A 13,068-nucleotide genomic window follows, 5' to 3' on the forward strand; every position below is an offset into this window, starting at 1 on the left:
ACTGTTTCTTGTTAAGGGCGATTGATCTGAAATTAATTTCTATTAAATCCAAAATTTATTTGGAATTGTTCTTTATTTATTTTGATTTAATGGACTGTTCAAACCTGGAGATTGCAGTGCAGTTTTAGCGCAGATGGTCTGCGCACCCTTTTTCTTTTCCATTTATTTATTTCATTCAATTCGGTCTGTAAATAATTTTTTTTATTTTTTAGACTGAATGTATAGGATTTGATCAAGAATGTAATTAATAGAAATAGGATTTCTGTTATTTTTCTTGATTAAAGAAGGTGGAAGAAGATGGCGGCGCAGGAGATTTGCAGATGGAGAAATCGTTTTCTGCGATTTGCAGTTTATGAAACTGCAACCCTTGTGATTAACCTCTGTTTTGCAGGTGGTGCGAACAGTCCATAATTGTTTTGTGTTTGCTAGAAATCAAAACTATTAATTTCAGATCATTCAATAATTAATTCTTGAAATGAAAATCAGTTTTGGACCATTTCGGACTAGATTGGACCAAAACTGTTTGGACCAAATCTGGGTTTCGAAAGGGGCTGTTCTCAGTCCAATTGTCTCACACTTTTGTTCCAAATCTGATGTTCAATTACAGGGATTAATTCGGCCCACCTGTAAAGCCCAGTTTTAAAGGGTTAAAACTGCAAAAGCCCATTATTGTGAGATAAGCTGTATGGGCCGAACTGCTATCTGCGATTCAGCCCATACACCTAGTGGACATTAATCGTTAATGACTTGGTTTTTAAATGGGCCGTTGAATGGGCTTTACAGCAATTAATTGATTGGATCAATTCCTCCTTTACATGTGATGTTTGGATGTTCGATGTGCTACGACCATGGGCCATAAGTACTTGGCCCGTGATGACTCGTTAGTGGCTCTTGCGCACACCATGGCTGAATGCACATCATTGCCATGGTGTCCCTGAAGGTCATTGGATGACCCCCTCTTTGCCTGGTGGGCCCCACAACCCTGAAAAGGGATGCGTACGGAACCCCTAGCCGATTAAGGCCCACCAGAAATCTGACTTTATCAAAGTCAGTGGGAGCCACTTTGGTTTGACCTAAATTAGAACTAGGCCGTGATTTTGTTCCCTCCAGCAAATATGAATGCAAGTGATAGGGAGATCCATATGATGGACTCTCTAAAGGCCTTCCGTCATTAGCACAATGATGGGTCCATCAGTAATGAGGAAACGCACCATAAAATTGGGCTATCCATTTGCTGTTGGATCTGTTAGAGTGTTTCATAAGATGATAGGGGCGTCATAGACCGATGTGGGAGGGGCTTCACCAGAAAATGGGAACTCTCTCACGGTACCTTGGCGTAACCTGAATATGATGGGTGTGCACTCACTGACAGAAGGGTTTACCTGAAAACGGCTTTGAACCTTGTCTGACAGAGGCCAAAGGGAAACTCATTTGATGAGTGGATATGATCCGTCACAGAAAGGTGGTGGGGTTATGCAGCTGAAACAGTTGGCTTCACGCACCCCATGTGATTTCCCACATTTCCAGAGACATTTCGTCGTCTCCGTCACAGAGATAGGAGGGAAATCTCAGAGATGAACAAATGGGAATGGAACATAGATTAAAAGCCATATCTATGTAGGTAAACATGAATCAAACTAAGGTTGTGGACTAATGATTTTGCTGTTTTATCAGAAAATGGCAAACGGTCAATTTGCAAAGCTTCTAGACGATAACAAGCTTAAGGGCCCAAACTATGCCGACTGGTACAGAAATCTTATGCTGGTCCTAACTTCTGAAAAGTTAGACAAGGTAGTGAAAAATCCTGCCCCGGAATGTCCGGGTGATAGGGCTTCTGAGGCCCGTAGGAGGGACTACCAAGATTGGGAGGATAAGAACTCCCTAGCCCGCTGCTTTGTCATTGCCTCATTAGACAACTCAATACAGAGGCAGTTCGATCAGATCGAACTTGCCAAGGACATATTGGACAGTCTAAGGACAATGTATGAGGAGCAGAACCGTTCTACTCGACAGAAGGTCCTGAAATTGTTCATGACCGCGCAGATGACCAAAGGGCAGAAAGTTCATGACCATTGTCTTCGGATGATGGGATACATCAACGAACTTGAAGCTCTTGGATCCGGGCTAGATCTTGGCACGCAAGTGGATGCCATCCTAAATTCTTTGCCCTCTTCCTTCAATGCGTTCACTATGAACTACAATATGAATAAGCTGAATGTCAGCGTCCAGGAACTCAGCAATATGTTGCAGAGGGCCGAGGATTTACTCAAGAAGGATGAGCCTGTGGTTATGCTTGCTGAAGCTAACAAATCGGGCAAGAGAAAGAGAAAGGCAAAGAAGCCCGAGAAGAAGACTACCAAACCCAAGAAGCAGAAGAAGAACAAGGCATCTGATGTCTGTCACTTCTGCAAGCAGACCGGCCACTGGAAGAGGAACTGTCCTACCTACCTGGAATCTAAGAAAGGTAATATCGAAACTTGTGTCATAGAAACTAATATGTTAGTTACTTCTGTGTCCTGGTGTGTTGACTCCGGGGCTTCAACTCATGCGTGTAACTCACTGCAGGGGTTCAAAGTTAGCAGAAGGCTGAGTGAAGGTGAAGTGACACTGTTCTTGGGAACAACTGCAAGTGTTGCAGCTGCGGCAATAGGAACCGTAGAATTAGTTTTTAAAGAAGGAGTCCTTGTACTTAAAGATTGTCTTTATGTACAGAACTTGAGAAGGAATTTAATTTCTGTTTCAAAATTGTGTGCTGATGGATATACTGTTTACTTTAGTAATATGATTACTGTTAAACGGAATAATAAATTCATCGCATGCGGGGAGCTAGAGAACGGTCTCTATGTTCTGCATCCTTCTTTGGAAACTAACTTAACCGAAACTACGTCGGTCGAAAATCCCAAGAAAAGGACTCGTGATACAGTAAATCTCACGTGCCTCTGGCATTACCGATTTGGCCACATCGGTATCGACCGAATCACAAGACTGGTAAAGGATGGTCCTTTGGATTTTCTAACCGTAGAAAATCTTCCCACTTGTGAACCTTGCCTCCAAGGTAAGATGACTAAGCGGCCATTTGGCGGTAAGCCTGAAAGATGTGCAGGCACACTTGACCTAATACATACTGATGTATGTGGTCCCCTGAGTGTTAGGACACGGAATCAACACGTGTACTTCATCACCTTTACAGATGATTTTTCACGATATGGTTACGTGTACCTAATGAGACATAAGTCTGAATCATTTGAAAAGTTCAAAGAGTTCAGACAGGAAGTCGAGAAACAGTTAGGGAGAGAAATTAAGGCCCTTCGATCAGATCGAGGTGGCGAGTATCTCTCTGACGAATTCAGGGACTACTTAAAGGCCAATGGGATAGTGTCACAACTAGCTCCTCCTGCTACACCTCAACTCAACGGTGTTTCAGAGAGGAGAAATAGGACCTTATTAGACATGGTCCGGTCACTTCTCGTACGCTCAGAATTACCCACATCCTTTTGGGGATACGCATTAGAGACTGCTATCTACGTGCTGAATAGGGTTCCAACCAAATCAGTTCCGAAAACTCCATATGAGCTTTGGACCAGAAGGAAGCCAAGTGTGAGACACTTGAAGATTTGGGGTTGTCCGGCACACGTTAAAAGAACAAGTGCGGACAAGTTGGAATCTAAAACCAGCCGTTGCCTGTTTATAGGCTACCCAAAGGATTCGGTGGGTTATCTATTCTATGACCCAAGTGAGCAGAAAGTGTTCTGCAGTCGAAACGCCCGATTCTTAGAATCCGATTACATCCTGGACACCCATCGTCAGGAAATAGTTCTTGATGAGGAGAGCTCAGGAGCAGTGGGAGATGACCCACAAGTTCCAGGTAATGACCAACCTAGAAGGTCCACCCGGGTATCCAGACCACCAGTCCGATATGGTTATGACCAGGATAGTTACCTGGTGGAAGCCTTGACTAGTGAAGAGGATCCCGTGTCTTACGCGGAAGCTATGTTAGACATAGACTCCCAGAAGTGGGTGGAGGCCATGAGAGCCGAGATGGACTCAATGGAGACCAATGGAGTCTGGACTCTAGTGGATCCGCCCTCCGGGGTAAAAGCAATTGGTTGCAAATGGATCTACAAGAGGAAGAAGGGCCGCGATGGCAGGATTGAGACCTTTAAAGCTCGTTTGGTGGCGAAAGGGTATACTCAGAAAGAAGGCATCGACTATGAGGAAACCTTTTCACCGGTGGCCATGCTTAAATCCATTAGGATCCTGCTAGCTGTAGCAGCGTACCATGATTACGAGATTTGGCAAATGGATGTCAAAACAGCGTTCCTGAATGGAGATCTTAGTGAAGATATCTACATGCAGCAGCCGCAAGGCTTCATTGCTACTGGTCAGGAACACATGGTATGTAAACTTAATAGATCCATATATGGACTTAAGCAGGCTTCTAGGAGTTGGAACATCCGTTTTGATTCTGCAGTCAAAACGTTTGACTTTGAGCAGAATCCGGATGAGCCCTGTGTTTACAGGAAATCCAGTGGGGATAAGATCACCTTTTTAGTCTTGTATGTGGACGATATCCTACTCATTGGGAATGATGTAGGAATGTTGACTTCGGTCAAGGTATGGCTATCACAGCAGTTCTCCATGAAAGATCTTGGAGAAGCTTCATACATACTGGGTCTTCGACTCTATAGAGATAGATCGAAGAGGATAATCGGATTATCCCAGGCTGCTTACATTGACAAAATTGTCAAAAGATACAGCATGGAAAACTCCAAGAAAGGAAACGTTCCTTTCAGGCACGGAGTCACTCTCTCCAAGAAGATGTCTCCCAAGACTTCTGAGGAGATTGAGAGCATGAGAGACGTTCCCTATGCCTCAGCTGTGGGGAGCATCATGTATGCCATGTTGTGCACTCGCCCGGACATAGCTCAGGCGGTGAGTGTGGTAAGCAGATTCCAGGCAAACCCAGGACAGGAGCATTGGACTGCTGTGAAGAACATACTCAAATACCTTCGAAGGACGAAAGAGTTTTGTCTGGTATTCGATGGTAGTTCACTGCAAGTTCTAGGGTATACCGATGCCAATTTCCAGTCGGATCCAGATGATAGAAAGTCTACATCTGGGTATGTTTTCACGATAGGATCGTGTGCTGTTTGCTGGAAAAGCAGCAAACAGGGGTCCACTGCAGACTCCACAACCGAGGCCGAGTACATTGCCGCAAGTGAAGCTGCCAAGGAAGCCGTGTGGATGAAGAAATTCATACACGAATTGGGAGCGATTCCATCCAGCACATCACCCATCCCGTTGTTGTGTGACAACAATGGAGCGATCGCCCAGGCTAAAGAGCCTCGGGCCCACTCGAAGTCAAAGCACATCGAGAGGAAGTACCATGTACTGCGGGAGATCGTTGGTAGAGGGGACGTCCTAATTCAAAAGGTAGCATCAGCGGATAATGTGGCAGACCCATTGACTAAGCCACTGACACAGAAGGTGTTTGAGAAACACGTGGAAAGTATGGGACTCCGGCTTGTACCAGATTGGACCTAAGTGCAAGTGGGAGCTGTTAGACAGTTTTGTATGCCCTTAGCTTCAATCATTTTGATGTACTTTTGTTATTTAGTGGAAATAAATAAAGTTCATGTTTGATTCATGTTGTTTGGTTTAATTCTGTGTAAAACCCTAAAACTGGACATTTGTAGAGACTCATGTTAGTTTTAAATGTTCACAGCCGTTGGATAAGTCTGGGGAGATTTATCCTGCCAAGGCTGATACTGGTGTGCCACCAAGTGTTGGGATGGCCTGTCTCAGCCATCAGGGTAAGACCCGAGGCACATACAGCATGGGATTACTTGAATCCTTGAACCGGACCAGATTTCCAGTCTTGCCCTGGACCTTGGAGATAGATGGGCAAAACTGGAAAGTTACACCTGACCCCTAGACTCGATTATGACACTTCACTAGGTGTTGGATCAGGCTGCCTTTGATATGCCAATCAGTGAGATCCTTAGTGGGGATCAAAACCTGGGTATGTTGGGGCAGTTTGAGAATTCATCTGAGTGGGTGGTCATAGTGACAGAATCAGCCACTTTGTCGGGCAAAGGGTAATGATCGGGAATGCACTCTCTCTGATGGAAACCAAACTGCCGGCAGTTGATTTCAATCGTTGGAATTTTGTTTTTGCAAAATTAATATATTTACATATATATATGGTTTCAAAATGTTTGCAAATGGTTTTAATTCCCGGGATCCATGTGAGAGGAGAGTGCGGCACTGTTCCTTGCAGCCGAGGGAGAGGTCCTCTCTTGTCGGGCAGTGCTTGATCATTAAGGGCTGAGAGGTTAAGTGTAAGACCATTTAGGATAATACCTGATGGGCTAATCTTGCACCTGCCCACAGTCCCTGGGTTTTTATAAGATGGCTTGGCCCAGGGACCACTTAATGTAAGTGTTGGGCCCATAGGGTTCATACGATGGACTCAAGGGGTTCATTGAGATTTTCAGTGAATTTGGCTGGGCCTTGTATTAAAGGCTGGGCCAAACCCATGTGGCTGGTGTGTAGATCAATGCTTGGGTCCCACGCCATACAAAGAAGCCCAACTGGGCAGCAGATTGGAAACTAATTAAACACTGAATACTTAATGGGCCAAAAGCCCATTTCGAAGTGGGCTGATATGATCACCCATCAATGGGGCGAATTTGAGATTGCAGTTAGCAAAAAGGATTGGGCTCTTAGCCTTATCCACTCTTAGAGACCAAATTCAAATCAGATTTGAATCTGGTAACCTCCTGATAAGATCAGGAGTAAGCTAACTCTATCTGGGAAAGGGATTAAGATTATCCCCTATCCAAATACTGATTTGGATTGGGATAACTCCTAATTAGGAGATTTCTTAATCAAGAAGAAAAGAGAGGAGATTTTTCGAATGAACCAAGAGAGAGAAATAAGATTTCGATCCAAGAGGTTCTGGTAAGCAAGAAAGGTTCCTGCGAATTGAGATTAGATCTCATTTTCTCCAGAAAAGAAAACAGTTCAGCCTTTTCGTTTCTGGAAATCTCCTCCTGCCGCCGCCATCTGCATTGTTGCAAGATTTGATCTTTGCAGAAAAGAAAGTCAAGAAACCAGTTCTTGACATCAGTCTTGCAAGAAAGACTGAAAGAATTCAGTGTTTAGTACATCCAGGGGATTCTTGTGAAGGATCCAGTGTGTAGGACGCACCCTACTGGTTCTGTTCCATCCACAGCTGTGTCATCTTCAGCAGGGACAGATCTTGGAGCATTCTTTGGGCGTGAACACCAACTTTGGGAGATACTGCTTCTCCGGATCAGGTATAATCCTCCCATTTATCTTTTGGTACAGATCTGGTTTGATTAGGGTTCAAGTAGATCCTTGAATATTGTATTCTAAATTCAGGGAATATGATTCCCAGTTGGGAGAAGGTAGGAAATTTTTGAAATTCGCCCCACCCATTCCGCAACCTTTATGGCGTCCATTAGATGGATCCTACCATTCTTTCACCAAAATGTGTCCAAATTAGTAAAAAAATGTCCCCTTAGCCATTAGTGTCATTGTATGCATCATATGCCTTATTAACCCAAATGAGAAGAGAGAAATTTTCACAGTTCACCAAGATTTTGTGGTTAGGACTGAGAAACTTTCTCGGTTTTTGAAAACCAATAAAATTGATAGAACCAATATGAGGCATAATTAGACTAATTTTTCATCAATCTAGACACCAGTGTCCACTTTTACATGATCCAGATTAGTAACCCAAGGACAAAGAAAGAAACTATGACTTGGATCCTACGTCTTAGGATATAGGATTCAGAACCTTTCTTGCTTTCTAAAAACAAAGAAAAGTTACGGAACCCAAATGTGGCTAAATGGGAAAAAAAATTGTCACCTTGGGGGAAGTAGGCTCCTTTTGGGGGAAGTAGGGAGAAAGAAAAGAATAGGAGAAAAAATCAAGAGAGCAATCAAACCCAAGGAGCCGAACCTCTCTTCTCTTCTCTTCTCCTCTCTTCTCTATTCCATGATTTTCTAGAGTTTTCACCATGACCATGTGTGGCTAAACTCTCATTCTTGGTTGAAGGAAGTAGAAGCCTCAGAATCCATGAAACTGTGAAATCTAATTTGAATTTTATTGTTTGATTCATGCTTTGAATATCGAATGTTCTTCTTTGTTTATGTCTTTGATTGTTTCGTTTGATTGCTAGGAGGCCTACTAGTTTATTATTCGTTACAATCTATTGCTAGATTAGATATCAAATTCATAATTTTTTGATCCCTCTAATCTATGAAGCAACTAGAGTTTAATGGTTTGTTGCATCAGAAATCGTTAGATCCTAGGAAGAACACTCGACTAAATTAAATGCAACCGCTTGTGCTTGTGTTGTTTAGCTTCATCGATCTCTAATGCTTAAGGCTATTGCTCGATTAAATCTTTAACACTTGTTTAGGGGTTGTTTAGTAGTAAGGGTTAAGAGGATCGCTTGTTTTCTTATTAACTATGATAGGGAGATGCAGGAAAGTAATTTCTACGATGAATATTCGAAGTCTGAATTGATTTATTTTTGCATCGATGAATAGTAGTGAAATTCTGATGGTAGATGTTATCCTAGACCAAAGCTTTGTTCTTTTGGTTAGTTTTAGCACTCTAAATTGCCTTGCTTCCCATTTAAATTTTGTTCTTTTTAATTCTGATTTTCTTTCTTTTAATTCTGGTTTTCGTTACATACACCCCCCTCCATCTTTGATTCACGTAGCACATAATTTAGGTTAGATACTCTCTGTGGGAACGATCCTTACTCACACTACTACATTTTATTTTTACGAGTATTGGTTTTATTTTTGGGTGCCTATGACAGCATGCCAAATTTTGGTGCCGTTGACGGGGAGTTTTTCAAATCAGTTTTTGTGCTTCTTGTGATCATTGTTTAGTTTCTTGAAATTTTTAGAAAAAAATATAATAGAGATTACTTTAATTGTTTGTGTTTTAACGTGGATTATTTTATGTTTTATTAATTTATTTATTTATTTATTTTCATTATTCTAGATTTTCTTTTATTGTATGTTGTTCATGGTTTATTAGGGTTTCCTTGATTTATGTCTGTAACTCGATTCTCTAAGAAAGGTGATTTGCAATTCGATCCAGAAATAGAGGGGAGTTTATGCAGGTTAAGGAGAGAAGCTCGGAGTCATTCTGAAGAGAATGATCCAGATCTTGAGTCCTTATCTGTTAACGGTTCTGATTTGAGAGAAGAGGACATCATGGCTAGAAACCGAACCTTGAAAGAGCTTGCTGCACCTGATTTGAATCAACAACCCTTATGCATAACTTTTCCTGCTTTAGATGCTGATGCTAATTTTGAATTGAAATCTGGACTAATACATCTCTTGCCTACTTTTCATGGTCTTGCAGGTGATGATCCTCACAAGCATTTGAAGGAGTTGCATGTGGTATGCACGAGTATGAAACCCATGGGGGTAATTGAAGAGCAAATCAAATTGAGAGCCTTTCTGTTTTCTTTGAAGGATTCAGCTTCATGGGCGGCCAAGGGCGGCCACATAGAATGAAATGAAGAGGCTATTCTTAGAGAGTATTACCAGCTTCAAGGGCGGCCAACATCAGAAAAGAAATATGTAGTGTAAGGCAGTACAATGGGGAGTCCCTACATGAATACTGGGAACGTTTTAAGAAATTATGTGCAAGCTGCCCCCATCATCAAATCAGTAAGCAACTACTTATCCAATATTTCTATGAGGGTCTTCAACCCACTGATAGGAGCATGATTGATGCTGCTAGTGGAGGAGCTTTAGTGGATAAAACCCCCGAGACCACGAGAAATCTAATTGCAAATATGGTGGCCAACTCTCAACAGTTCGGCTATAGGATCAACCCTCTATCAAAGCATGCTAATGAGGTAAATATTTCTCCCCTAGAACAACAAATTGCAAGTCTGACTTCTCTTGTTCGTCAAATGGTTGTAGGTAACATGCAAACGGTAAAGGCTTGTGGGATATGTTCGGTAGTAGGGCATCCAACTGATATGTGCCCAACTCTTCAAGAGGAGCCCGTTGAGCAAGTAAATGCGGTAGGAGGTTTTTCGGGGCAACCACAAAGGAAATATGATCCCTATTCGAGCACGTATAATCTGGGATGGAGGGATCACCCCAATCTAAGCTATGGGAATCCACAGAACCACCCAAGTTTCCCACAGTATCATCCGACTTTCCAGCAATATCAGCCGCACCCCCCTAGACAACAGCCAGTCCAAACTTCTGATTCAGGTATGTCTTTAGAGGATATTGTCAAATCTCTTGCCAGTAATACTTTGTTATTTCAACAGGAGATGAAACAATTTCAGCAAGAGACAAGGCCAGTATCCAACACTTGGATAATCAAATGGGCCAGATGGCGACCGCAATTAGTCAGTTAGAGGCGCAGAGTTCGGGCAAATTACCCTCTCAAACGGTTGTGAATCCAAAAGAAAATGTAAGTGCAATCGTTCTGAGAAGTGATGAAGAGGTTGAGACTCCAGCAAGAGCATTCCCTGCATCGTTGAATCAAGAAAAGGAGAAAGACATCATTCCCTGCTGATCCAATCCCATATCCGCCCTGCTCTTTAATTAGTCCAACTAAACTAGTTCGAAATGGACTTTTAGGCCCAATAAGTCTATGTGCTCATTAACCTTCCAAACTGCTGCCCAGTTGGGCTTCTTCGTATGGCATGGGACCCAAACATTGATCTACACATCAGCCACATGGGTTCAGCCCAGCCTTTGTTACAAGGCCTGGCCGAATTCACTGAAAAGACAGTGAACCCCTTGAAGCCCATCACATGGACTCTTAATGGGCCCAACACTTACACAAAGTGGGCCCTGGGCCAAGCCACCTTATAGAAACCCAGAGACTGTGGGCAGATGCAAGATTAGCCCACCAGGTATTACCCTCAATGGTCTTACATTTAACCTCTCAGCCCATAATGATCAAACACTGCCCGACAAGAGAGGACCTCTCCCTCGGCTGCAAGGAACAGTGTTGCACTCTCTACTCACATGGATCCCGAGAATTAAAACCTTTTGCAAACATTTTGAAACCATAGTATATATATGCATATCTGTATATAAATATATTTTGCAAAACAAATTTCAATGATTGAAATCAACTGCCGGCAGTCTTGGTTTCCATCAGAGAGAGTGCATCCCCGATCATTACCTTTGTCCGACAAAGGGGCTGATCCTGTCAATATGATCACCCACTCAGATGATTTCTCAAATTGTCCCAACATACCCAGGTTTTGACCCCCGCTAAGGATCTCACTGATTGGCATATCAAAGATAGCCCAATCCGACACCTAGTGCAGTATCATAATCGAGTCTAGGGGTCAGGTGTAACTTTCCAGTTTTGCCTACTAATCACCAATGTTCAGGGCAATACTGGAAATCTGGTCTAGTTCAGGGTTTCAAGTAAACCTACACTGCATGTACCTCGGGTCTCACTCTGGCAGCTGAGACAGGCCACCCCAACACTTGGTGGCACATCAATGTCAGCCTTAGCTGGATAAATATCCCCAGACTTATCCAACGGCTGTGAACATTCTAAACTAACATGAGTCTCATAAGTGTCCAGTTTAAGGGTATTACACAGAAACACACCACTATAACATGAATCAAATATGTACTTTATTCATTTGCAATAAATGTCATAATGTACATCATTCTGATTGGAGCTAAGGGCATATGCTGTCTAATAACTCCCATTTGCACTTAGGTCCAATCGGATACAAGCCGGAGTCCCAGATTTTCCACGTGTTTCTCAAATACTTTCTGTGTCAGTGGCTTAGTCAATGGGTCTACCACATTCTCCGCTGATGCTACCTTTTAACATCAATCTCCTGTAGATCAAGCTGAAGGGATGAGAGATCCATCCCATGGATGCCCAAAGATTGCGGAATAAGGGGGCAAATTTCAAAAATTTTTTCTCTCCCTTCAATTGGGAATCGCATTCCCTATTTAGAAAATCATATTTTCAAGGATCATTCTTGAACCTTAAACTGAATCAGATCTGAACCAAAAGGAGTGGGGGAGAATTATACCTGATATGGAGAAGTAGTATCTCCCAATGGAGGTGTTCATGCCCAAGGAAGGATCCAAAAACTGCTCCCACTGAAGATGGCGCAGTGCAGGATGGAGTAGAATCAGCAGTGTTCTTCTCCAAGAACTCTGTCCTTCGCAAGATTCAGCAGGATGATACGTGAGCACAGCTTCCTTTCAATCCTTTATCAAAGAACTGATGTCAAGATCCAATCTTGACTTCTCCCACAACTGGAGATCGAACTGGCAAACAGGGCGGCAGGAACAGGGAGGCGGCAAGAGAGTATTCGCAGGGTGCAGAATTCTCTCTTCTTGATTTCAGCACTCAAGAAAATCTGATGTTGTGTGTCTTCTAAAGGCTGCCGCCCCCTCCTTCTTTTGTTAACCTAAAAAGATTAGCTCCAAATCCAATTAGGAGCAGCTTATCCAAATCATGTTTGGATAAGACTTCTCTTTAGGTGAAAGGGATAAACCCTTATCTTATCTGCAGATTAGATTAGCTTTCCCCTAATCTCATTAGGAGGTTTCTAGATTTGAATCATATTCAGATCTGGATTCTCTGAGTGGATAGGATTAAGACCCTATCCTATTTGCTAATCCATCTCAGAATTCGCCCCTTTAATTAACTAAATGAATAGCCCAGTTCGAAATGGGCTTTAGGCCCATTAAGCTTATGTGCTCACTTATCATTCCTAACTGCTGCCCAGTTGGGCTTCCTTGTATGGCGTGGGACCCAAGCATTAATCTACACATCAGCCACATGGGTTCGGCCCAGCCTTTGTTACAAGGCCTGGCTGAATATACTATTAAAGACAGTGCACCCCCTGAAACCCATCGAATGGGCTCTATGGGCCCAACACTTACCCTAAGTGGTCCCTGGGCCAAACCACCTTGTATCACCCAGGGACTGTGGGCAGATGCAAGATTAGCCCATCAGGTATTATCCTCAATGGTCTTACACTTAACTTCTCAGCCCAT

The 13,068-nt window shown here is 42.9% G+C and overlaps 1 non-coding gene across 1 annotated transcript; it reads right to left on the reverse strand.

Annotated features, from left to right (window-relative positions):
• Positions 1-9,617: 9,617 nt before the first annotated feature.
• Positions 9,618-9,724, reverse strand: LOC148791749 (small nucleolar RNA R71). The gene has a single exon (XR_016076868.1). It is a non-coding gene; the product is annotated as a small nucleolar RNA R71 (small nucleolar RNA).
• Positions 9,725-13,068: the final 3,344 nt, after the last annotated feature.

This window comes from Nelumbo nucifera, chromosome 5 (genome assembly GCF_055504915.1).
Source record: "Nelumbo nucifera cultivar China Antique chromosome 5, China Antique-T2T, whole genome shotgun sequence".
Lineage (NCBI taxonomy): Eukaryota > Viridiplantae > Streptophyta > Magnoliopsida > Proteales > Nelumbonaceae > Nelumbo > Nelumbo nucifera.